The sequence below is a fragment of the Coturnix japonica genome, chromosome 1 (assembly GCF_001577835.2).
Source record: "Coturnix japonica isolate 7356 chromosome 1, Coturnix japonica 2.1, whole genome shotgun sequence".
NCBI lineage: Eukaryota > Metazoa > Chordata > Aves > Galliformes > Phasianidae > Coturnix > Coturnix japonica.
The window spans coordinates 59,914,289-59,923,856 of record NC_029516.1 but is presented as its reverse complement, the minus strand read 5'-3'; the positions used below and the strand labels follow the sequence as shown (position 1 = coordinate 59,923,856).

The 9,568-nt window shown below is 40.7% G+C and overlaps 1 protein-coding gene across 1 annotated transcript in view; it reads left to right on the top strand.

Annotated features, from left to right (window-relative positions):
* The first annotated feature begins 3,294 nt into the window (after window positions 1-3,294).
* The window catches only part of LOC107316629 (solute carrier organic anion transporter family member 1A2-like), a 50,315-nt gene continuing 44,041 nt past the window's right edge, over window positions 3,295-9,568 (top strand). The window contains exon 1 of the mRNA XM_015868369.2: window positions 3,295-3,411. The gene's annotated coding sequence lies outside the window, so the exon portion shown is untranslated. The remainder of the gene's footprint in view (window positions 3,412-9,568) is intronic.

Below are 9,568 nucleotides of genomic sequence, written 5' to 3'. Positions count from 1 at the left end.
ATTTAGTTCTTATTCTCCAGCAGCATGTTTTGCTATAGGAATCCTGCTCAGAATCTCAGGCAGGAAAGAGTATTTATAGCTGTAGATGACACTGCAGTGTTACAAAGTTTGCAGCACTGTTGATGCGTTGTGTAGCTCTTTTAGGATTTGGAGATAAAAAAGGAGGCAAGAACACCTAGTGAAGTAGGATCTACTGTGATTGGCAAGAAGAGTTGAAGAATGCCTTTAATTTGTTGTTACTTTTAACTTTTCTTTCTGTTTTGATCTTGTGGACCAGAAAAACCCTCAACTCTAATTTTCAAATAAGATCTCTGAAGTTCATAGTGAAAGAAATACATAGCAGAGCCCATATTCAGCTGGCTCTGCCGATGCTTAAATAGGGAGCAGATGTGTATTTATATGAATCTTACACATCTATTGACTGTTCAGTTTAAATTGGAGAAAGGCTGGAGAAATGTGAGTATAAAGCTGACAGCTGAGAGGATTCCCTAGGAATGACAGGAGGAAAGCTCAGAGGTTTGGCTTATCCTCTGTAAGTACAGAGGGAAATGAGTTTCTATCTTCTGTGAATAGGAGCTGAGTTTTAGCTAGTTGTTGTGGCTTAGCTAATACTGCAAGATTCCTTCAAAGGGTGTTTTAACACCAAAGGCATGGCTGTTCAGTTTCATTATTTTGTTCTCACTGGTATTTTTATATCTTTTCCAGCAAATCCAGCTCGTTAGTGAGCTCTAGAAATAATGTTAGAAGCGTTCTCATTTTTCGGTCTCCTTAATTAAATGCATTTGGTTTAAAAATAAATAAATAAATGAATAATTGTTACTGTTTTAGTTAATATGTAACTATAATTACACTGCCATCTATTATCTATCTCACCTGATGTTTGAGTGTTTAGTGTAAAATTTTGACTTAATAGCACTTCATAAAATTGTTAGTGGGATGCAGTGTTCTTACCTTCTATCTTTCCCCAAGTGACACAGGATTTTGTTGAAGGTTGGAGTTAGCCTGTGAATATGAAGGAAACTTGTGCCCATAAGTAAATTCTAGGTTGGTCTAAAAGAAATCCTTTTGTACTTGTAAACTGCCCATCTCTTATCCCAAAGCTGAAGGACTGCACCATTATTCCTACATTCCCATAAGAAGGCTTCAGTGTAGAGGAGTGGAAAATTACAGCTTTATTTAATTGTTGTTGTTGTTGTTCTGTATACTTTCCTTTTTTAGCCAGGTAAAAGTTAAAGATGGATTCACATGCAGACTTCCACATGTATGGGAAAAGAGTGTGCAACAGGGAGTGGCATTGGGGTTGAGGAAAGATGAGGAGCATCAGGGATAGTAAGGTTGTATCTGAAGCAGAACAAAATCCAGAATGAACGTGGGAGAAATATCAGCCTCTCAGAAGCGCATGTTGACTTTAACCATGTGGGTAATCCACATTCTGTTCAGCAGAGCTCTTTAGGGTTCCTTTCAATTCAGTAATCTTTTAAAATCTACTTACTTGTTTTGTGCTTTAAACTTGTTATGACCTATGTTAAAGAGGGTGAATTATTAACTTCTTAAGTGATATGCAACTTTTAACATATTTTTCTGGGTGGTGCTAAGTACCCACTTCTGCTATGAATTTTAGTTGTAAAAGTAAAGTCCAAGTGACTATGTTTAGGGGTAGGAGAAATTTCATCTTAAATAATCAGTCACAGTGACCATTGTTCATTATCATGTTTTATAAAAGATTTAGAATGTTTTCTGTTTTGACAGTCTCCTCCTGCAGCTGGATAGAACATAACTTCAACATGCGTTATGAATGTGTGACGTTTATATGCAGCTGAAGAGCATAAGATGCATTAAACATAGAAATTATCAGCTTTGAAGTGACTTATTACTTGGCTAAGTCCTAGAGAAGACATCCTTCTGTCCAGATTGGAAAGATATGGATTTGATGGGTGGACTGTCTGATAGATGTGGAACTGGTTACAAGATTGCATTTAGAGAGTAATAGTCAATAGCTCAATGACTGGACAGAGATCAGTAATGAGTGGTGTCCCTTATGGATCAGTACCAGGACAAGTGCCCTATAACATCTTCACTAGTGACATGGACAGGGGGATTGAGTGCACTCTCATCATGTTTGTGGATAACATCAAGCAGTTGATACATCCAAGGGATGGGATGCCACCAGAAGAGATCTAGACGGGCATGAGCAGTGGGCCCAGGTGATCCTCATGAGTTTCAGCAAATCCAAGTGCAAGATGTTGCATCTGGATCATGGTAACCTCTGCCATCATTACAAATGAGAGGATGTAAAGATAGAGTACAGCCCCACTGAAAGAAACTTGAGGTTAGTGGTGGATGCCAAACTGCTCTTCAGGAAGAGGGAAACAGGCAAAGGAGAGTGGGATTCGTTATATTCTGGCCATTGAACAGCATGCTGTGAACTAGAGCATACTTAACTCCCTGCTTTGTCATTTATGTGGTAGTTTTCAGAGGTTTCATAGCATGCAATTAAATGCTGCCAGCTGCAATATTGCCATCAGCTGAAATTCTCATATGAAAGAGGTGGCTAAGCAGGTTTCGTTATCTCCTTTTTCACCACTTGTGGTGATCTCAGTAAGGCTTGCACTCCAAGTAGCTGGTCCTTGTCTTTTCTATTTTGTAAAGTTTTTATTCTGTAGAAATACCCTTTGGCTGACTTGCAGCAGTCACCTGTGGACATTATTGTAATTGGGCCAAAGGTATACGTATATGTATGTTCGTATGAGCTCATTCATAATCTCAGGTCTGCCTCTGTGGAACTTATTTATTTAAATACAGACCTTTACCTTCTTTGCTGCCCCTGGGTTTATAAAGGCTGTAACTCTATTAATTCTAAGGAAATTTATGGCACCGTGTAAAGGAACTACTCATCTCTTTAACACATTATGTTAACAAGAGTGAACGTCAACTCATCCATATGGTGTTTTTTCCTTGACAATATGTGTTCTTGCATTAGTAATTTCTTTATTTGTGGTGAATTAAGGAGCAAAACAAAACAAACCACCAAAATTTCACAGGGATTGTGAAAGCAGCATTTTGTTGCCCAGCTTCTAGAGTTTCTGACCAATGCTTAGAGGACAGTAAATATTTTTTTCCTTAGGAGTTTTCTGTTCCTTTTGTCTTTCGCCTCATATGACCACCTGCTTTCAAGGGCAAACAAACTTGGCTGTCTTCCTGGGCTTGCAGCTGCTTTTCTAAGTTTTGTTTGAAAGAGAAGAGAGCAGCTTGAACACAGAGTTTGGATGTTGCTGCTCTGCTGGAGGGGGAGACTTGGGTGGGGGAACAGAGGCAAACACTACCGCACTGGCACTGTTAGGAGTCAGCATAGGGCTGCTTCTCTTGAGCCAACAGTTCTCACACATCTATCACGTGCAGCCTGGACCAAAGGTGAGTGGGGATGGTAATCGGTACCCCATAGCTTGCCAATGAGGAACTGTCTGTTTGATATGGATGATATGGAGGTAAAAGGGAGGAAGGGAACCATTCTGGTAGTGGATGTACAATGAGGGCATCGGGTCTTTCTGCACTGCCATCAGAACTGGTTTTTGTATTCTTATCGTAGGGTAGACTCAGAGCAGTCTTTCCTTGTCTGATAATAACTTAGTCTCGTTTGTGGAAATTGCTACTATTCTATGCTTCACTAGAGGCACTGGTGACTGTTTTTGTTTTGTTCTTTTAAGGTATAACAGTTTTCTTTGTTGTATGGCTTCAGCTGCCTAACCGTGTACAGGTGGGCAGCCACTTCTGTTTTATTTTGATTCCCAAGTAGATACCCTCAAATTGCAGCAGAGTCCTATTCCCAGTGGCACTGATTTCCGTCTTTCAAGTACTCTATCTGTGCTCAGTTACAGCATAGTAGAATAGCTGCCATAAGCTTCTAGAACAACCTTTGGCTATGAGGCAGGAGGGACAGGAGAGTAGAAGCTATGCCAGCTCAGAATGTGGGAGAATGATATACATTATATCTAATACTATTACTTGCAAAATGGGGAGAGGTAGCTGCACAAGGAGAGTTCTGTGGCTTCAGCAATACTCTTTAATACACTGAAAAGTAAAAGCATTACACAGAAGGTGCAGAAAAATTCAGGGGCTTAAATAGTGCATCTATAGGTGAGTAACACAAGCAGGTACAGTAAGAAATTTAAAAAAAAAAAAATGGTACCGGGTGGTAATGAGTGATATATCCTTAGAAAATGCAGTCATGCTTTATTTTATGCTTGTGTATTTATTTGGGTTTTATTGAGACATATTTTGTACTGAAGTTTCACCTGGTATGTGATGTATCTGAGTTTTGTTTCTAAGAACTTCTAAGTTTAGCTTTACTTTGAAAAATTGGTCAGGCTAAATAATACCTCTGTAGACTTGCATGTATGCCAGTATCAAACTTACTCTGCTTCCACAGGAGAAATCCACAGTACACTGACAATCCAAATTGCTAATGGTACCATATTTTTTTGCCCAAATGAAATGGTTTTCTCAACAGATTGGCAGACCACCAGTGTGATTTTCAAGTCTACTCACTTGCCAGCCTCTAGCTGCAGTGAAATAGTTAACAGTGTTCATGTATGAGCAGTGTTTATGTTTCAGAGCAATCCCTGATGGAAAACGGTAGGGCAAATACATGCTTGCTTTATGTCTCTGTCAGTCTAGAATAACAGGCATTTGTTTGAAGAAATATTTCCTAGATTACGAGGCACAGGGCATCATGCACCCAGCGTGTAAAATGAGTGCACGCTCTGTGCCAGCTCATTTGGTGAATATTTCAATTTCAGTTATATTATTATGCAAATTTCAAGGGGAAAAAAAAAAAGAAAAAGGTTTTGTAGGAAATAGAAAGCAAAAGAAAAGCTTCTGTTAAGGTGATTTGTGCTAGTTCTGTAGTTCTAATGGTAACACAGCCTGACGAACTAAAGAATTCTATTTTGATCAGTGAATATGCATTGAATGCTGCTGTCTGGATTAAAAAAGTCCAGATCACTTTTGATTAGAACTGTTTTTCAAATTACTAGAATGTGATGGATGTGTCTGGAAGAAGAAGAAGCTCACAGTTAGATTTCTTCCCTGAGCAATTTATTACCCAAGCATTAGTCAGATACCCAATCTCCAGTCCCTTTCAGGATATATAAATAAATAAAACATAATAACAGAGCAGTAAAATTTATGACTATGACTGATCTCACAAGTCTCCTGCTTGCATTTCTACATGGAGGGTACAGAGAAGAATTTCTTAAAACATACACAGTCTTGATTCTTTTCACAGGCATGTAGTTGCAATAGGTTAAAACCTGCAGTCTCTATGCAGTAAAACCTGTTGCTTAATATCATGATTAAATGAAGAAACTATGGGTTTCAGCTCTAGCGTGAAACTAGTTCTTGTATGGAAGACTTCTCCAACTTACCATTTTCTTTGAGTCCTGAGAGTCAGACAGAATTGTTTAGTTCCTGTGCTGACGTGATTCTATAGGAATGTATTGTAGTCTCGGGAGATGCAAAAAGTTTGTTCTATCACCTCTACGGTTCCCTTTACCTTAACTGTTTCCTATTTATACTTACATCTCTGAGATATCCATATATATATATATATATATATATATTTATTTTTTTTTTCCTCTACTTGCCTCCTGAGTGAAATTCAGTGTTTTATCCCACAGCTGAAAACTGCAAAGGAAATTCATGTTTACCTGAAATTGCATAATTTTTCTCTGTACTGTATTTGCATGTGTGCATGCACATAGTGGCAATGGAATTATGTGTATGCCAAGGCTCCTTGCTGCAGAGCTCCCACAGAGTTTCCACTTTGCTTTTATAGTAAAGAGAATTGTGTGAAATCTCAAATTCAGACATTCTTCTTGTTCTCTTTTGAAATGGTCTGATATTGACCCAAGATGTTTCCTAGTTTATTAGTATTTCTTTTTGTGGTCAAATTTTGTCTTGCCAGACCTGCAAGTGATTTTAACATGAATGATAGCTTTGTGGAAAGTCACATCAGAGATGAGATGTGCCATAATTTGCTGATGTTTTATAAAAACTGGTTACCAGAATGTAGGATGAAATATTTTTGAAGAAGAATAGGGATACATTAAAGTTGATGGCTTTGATACAAGTCTCTGAAATTCTCTGTGAATTCTGGGCAAGAGTTATTTTAAGCAACAATAATGCATTCACCATCTTGTTTCAAGATTTTAGTTTTTCCTTAATGTTAGAAATCTCTTCTTCTTTCTCCTGTTGCCTTGTGTGTTCACTGAATGAATCTGCATCGTTTCTGCACAGCCACTTGGGCCGTACATTCATATCAGTTTTCTGACTGATTAGTTATTGTATGTTTGAAGCGGTGTCTGCCTACAACCTCAAAGAACACCCAAATATCTCTTCCTCTGGATGGTTTTGCTGAGTGTGCTGTACTGCTTCTAAAGCCACAGTTAGTTATTTACGTGTCTTACTTCTTTCTTTCATTCCCATGTATTCTATAAGGAAGAGGAAAAATAGAATAAAATTCTTTTTATATCTGCTGATATAAAGACCTGAAAACAAGCACAGACTTCTAGAGATAGAGTGATTTCTCTTTTGATTTACAGAGCAAGTTTTGCAGCATGCTGTTCTAGAAAACCACTTTCTCATCTATTACTGCTAAGTTGGACAATGACTAGTTATGTGGCTAGTTATATTAGCTTCCATTCAGACACTAAGGCTGATCCAGCTGAAAGTGATACTGACGGTGATGGTGACTGCAATCATCTGTGGAGTCATCTGTCTCCAATACCAATTGTTCAATGTCAAAAGCGTGGAAAGAGTTGTTTTTAAATTAGTTTGCTGCTTGGAGTGGTGATTCACAGAAGTTATATTGCTAAGGTGTGGAATGAAGAGGATGAACATTAGGATGAAATAGACTTCTTCAATCATTTAATTCCAGATATCACTGTCAAGTGGCTTTAACTTACATCACTCAGTGTGTACATGGTTACGAGCTTATATTAATGTCGTCAGTGCTGTGATCATTTAATATCCTGAGTTGGAAGCTATCTATATGGATCACTGAGTCCAACTCCTGGCTTCACAGTCCCTGGGAATCTGTTCTCAAGGACAAGGGAGTGGAGCAGAGCTGGCAGATCCTAGAGGAAGCATTCCTTAGGGTGCAAGAGCTTTCCATTTCCAGGTGAAGTAAGACAGGAAATGAAGGCAAGAGACCAGCATGGCTGAACTGGTACATGCTGGTCAAACTGAAGAGCAAGAAGAAAATGCACAGGCAGCGGAAGCAGGGAGATGTACCCTATGAGGAGTGCTGATATGCTGCAAGGCTGTGTAGGGATGTGGTCAGGAAAGCCAAGGCTCAACTGGAACTGGGCTTGGAAAGGGGTGCAAGGAAAAATAAGAAAGGTGCATCAACAAGAAAATTAAAAATTCAGGAGGAAGTATCCCCCTTGTGAGCAATATGGACAGTCTGGTAGCAAAAAAGAAAAGGCAGAAGTACTCAGTAACATTTTTTTCTTGCCTTTGTCTTCACTAGCAACTGCTCTACACACAGCCCTCAAGTGGATGATTTGAAATGTGGGACCTGAGGGAGGGATGCCCCCAGCAGAATCAGGTTCTTGACTGCCTGAGAAATCTGAACGTCCATAATTCTATGGGTCCCAATGTGATTCATGTCAGAATCCTGAAGGAATCGACTCATAGAGTCACCAAGTCACCCTTGATAGCATTTGAAAAGATGCAGCAGTCAGATAAAGTATAAAGTGACAGGAAAAAAGTCAATGTCACACCCATTTTAAGAAGGGTAGAAAGGATGACCCAAGGAACTACTGACCTATCAGCCTCACCTCTGTGCTGGGGAGTATAAGGGAGTAGATCCTCCTGGAAGCTATTTTGAGGCACATGGAAGAGAGGGAGGTGATATGGGGTAAGCAGCATGGCTTCACCAAGGTCAGGTCCTGCCTGACCAACCTTGTGGGTTTTTATGAGTCAGTGGACAAGGGAAGAGCAACTTACGTCATCTGACTGGACTTCAGTAAGGTCTTTGACATGGTCACATAACACCCTTCTTTCCAAATTAGAAAGATATTAATTTGACAAGTGGACTGTTTGAAGGATAGGGAACTGGTTACAAGATCGTACCCAGAGAGTGGCAGTCAATGACTCCAAATATTGATTGGCAATGAGTGTACTGAGAATGGTTCTTTTAAAAATCTTAATCAGTGACATCGACAGTGGGATTGAGTGCACCCTCAGCAAGTGTGTGGATGACACTAAGCTGTGTAGTGTGGTCAACACACCTGAGGGACAAGATGCTATCCAGAGAGACCCAGGCAGGCTCAAGTGGTGGGCCCAAGTGAATCTCATGAGGTTCAACAAATCCAAGTGTAAGGTGTTGCACCTGGGTTGTGGTAACCTCTGCTATCAGTAAAAACTGGGATAGAGCACAGCTCTGCCAAGAAGGATCTGGGCATACTGGTGGGTGACAAGCTGGGTGTGAGCCAGCAGTGTGCCCTCACAGCCCAGAAAGCAAACTGTATCTTGGGCTGCACCAAAAGAAGCATGGCCAGCAGGGTGAGGGAAGTGATCCTACCCCTCTACTCTGTGCTGGTGAGGCCTCACCTGGAGTACTGCATCCAGATGTGAACTCCTCAGTACAGGAGAGGCACGGACGTGTTGGAGTGAGTCCAGAGAGGGGCCACAAAAATGATCCAATAGAAGTACAGATTACTTGTGCTGTGTCTTCTCTGGGCCTCAGGGTCTGCTAGCACATTTGTGCATGCTTCCACCTCCTCCTGCAGTTGTGAGTAGCCTCAATGCCTCCTCCTGGAAACCAAACCGTTTTATGATCATCCTACAGTCAGAACTTGTGCTGGGACAAGTGAAATAACCATTCCAACTAAGATCCACTTCAATATCTCCCACTCTCATGCACTACTTTAAATTTCATATTTTTATGAAAGAAAGAATGCGATGTCCCATGACCTTCATTTTTCTCTTTCTTGTATTGTAAGAATGCAGGCAAATTAAAAATAAAAAACATCATGACAGAATCATAGAATGGCTTGGGTTGGAAGGGACCTGAAGGATCTTCAAGCTCCAACCCCTTGCCACATGCAGGGCCACCAACCTCCACATTTAATACTAGACCAGCCTGCCCAGGGCCACATCCAACCTGGCCTTGAACACTCCAAAGGACAGGGCATCCATAACCTCTCTGGGCAGCCTGTTCCAGCGCCTCACCACTCTGTTGGTAAAGAACTTTCCCCTGACTTCCAACCTAAATCTTCCCTCCTTCAACTTAAAACCATTTCCCCTTGTCCTGCTGTTATCCACCCCTGAAAAGAGTTGGCTCCCTTTAGGTACTGGAAGGCTGCAACGAGGTCACCCTGCAGACTTCTGTTCTCCAGGCTCCAAGTCCAGCTCCCTCAGCCTGTCTTCACTGGCGAGGTGCTCCAACCTTCTGAACATCTTTGTGGTCCTCCTTTGTACACTCTCCAACAGCTCTCTGTCTTTTTTGTTTTGGGGGACCCAAATCTGGATGCAGTGGGTTTCACAAAAGGGCAGAGAGGGACAG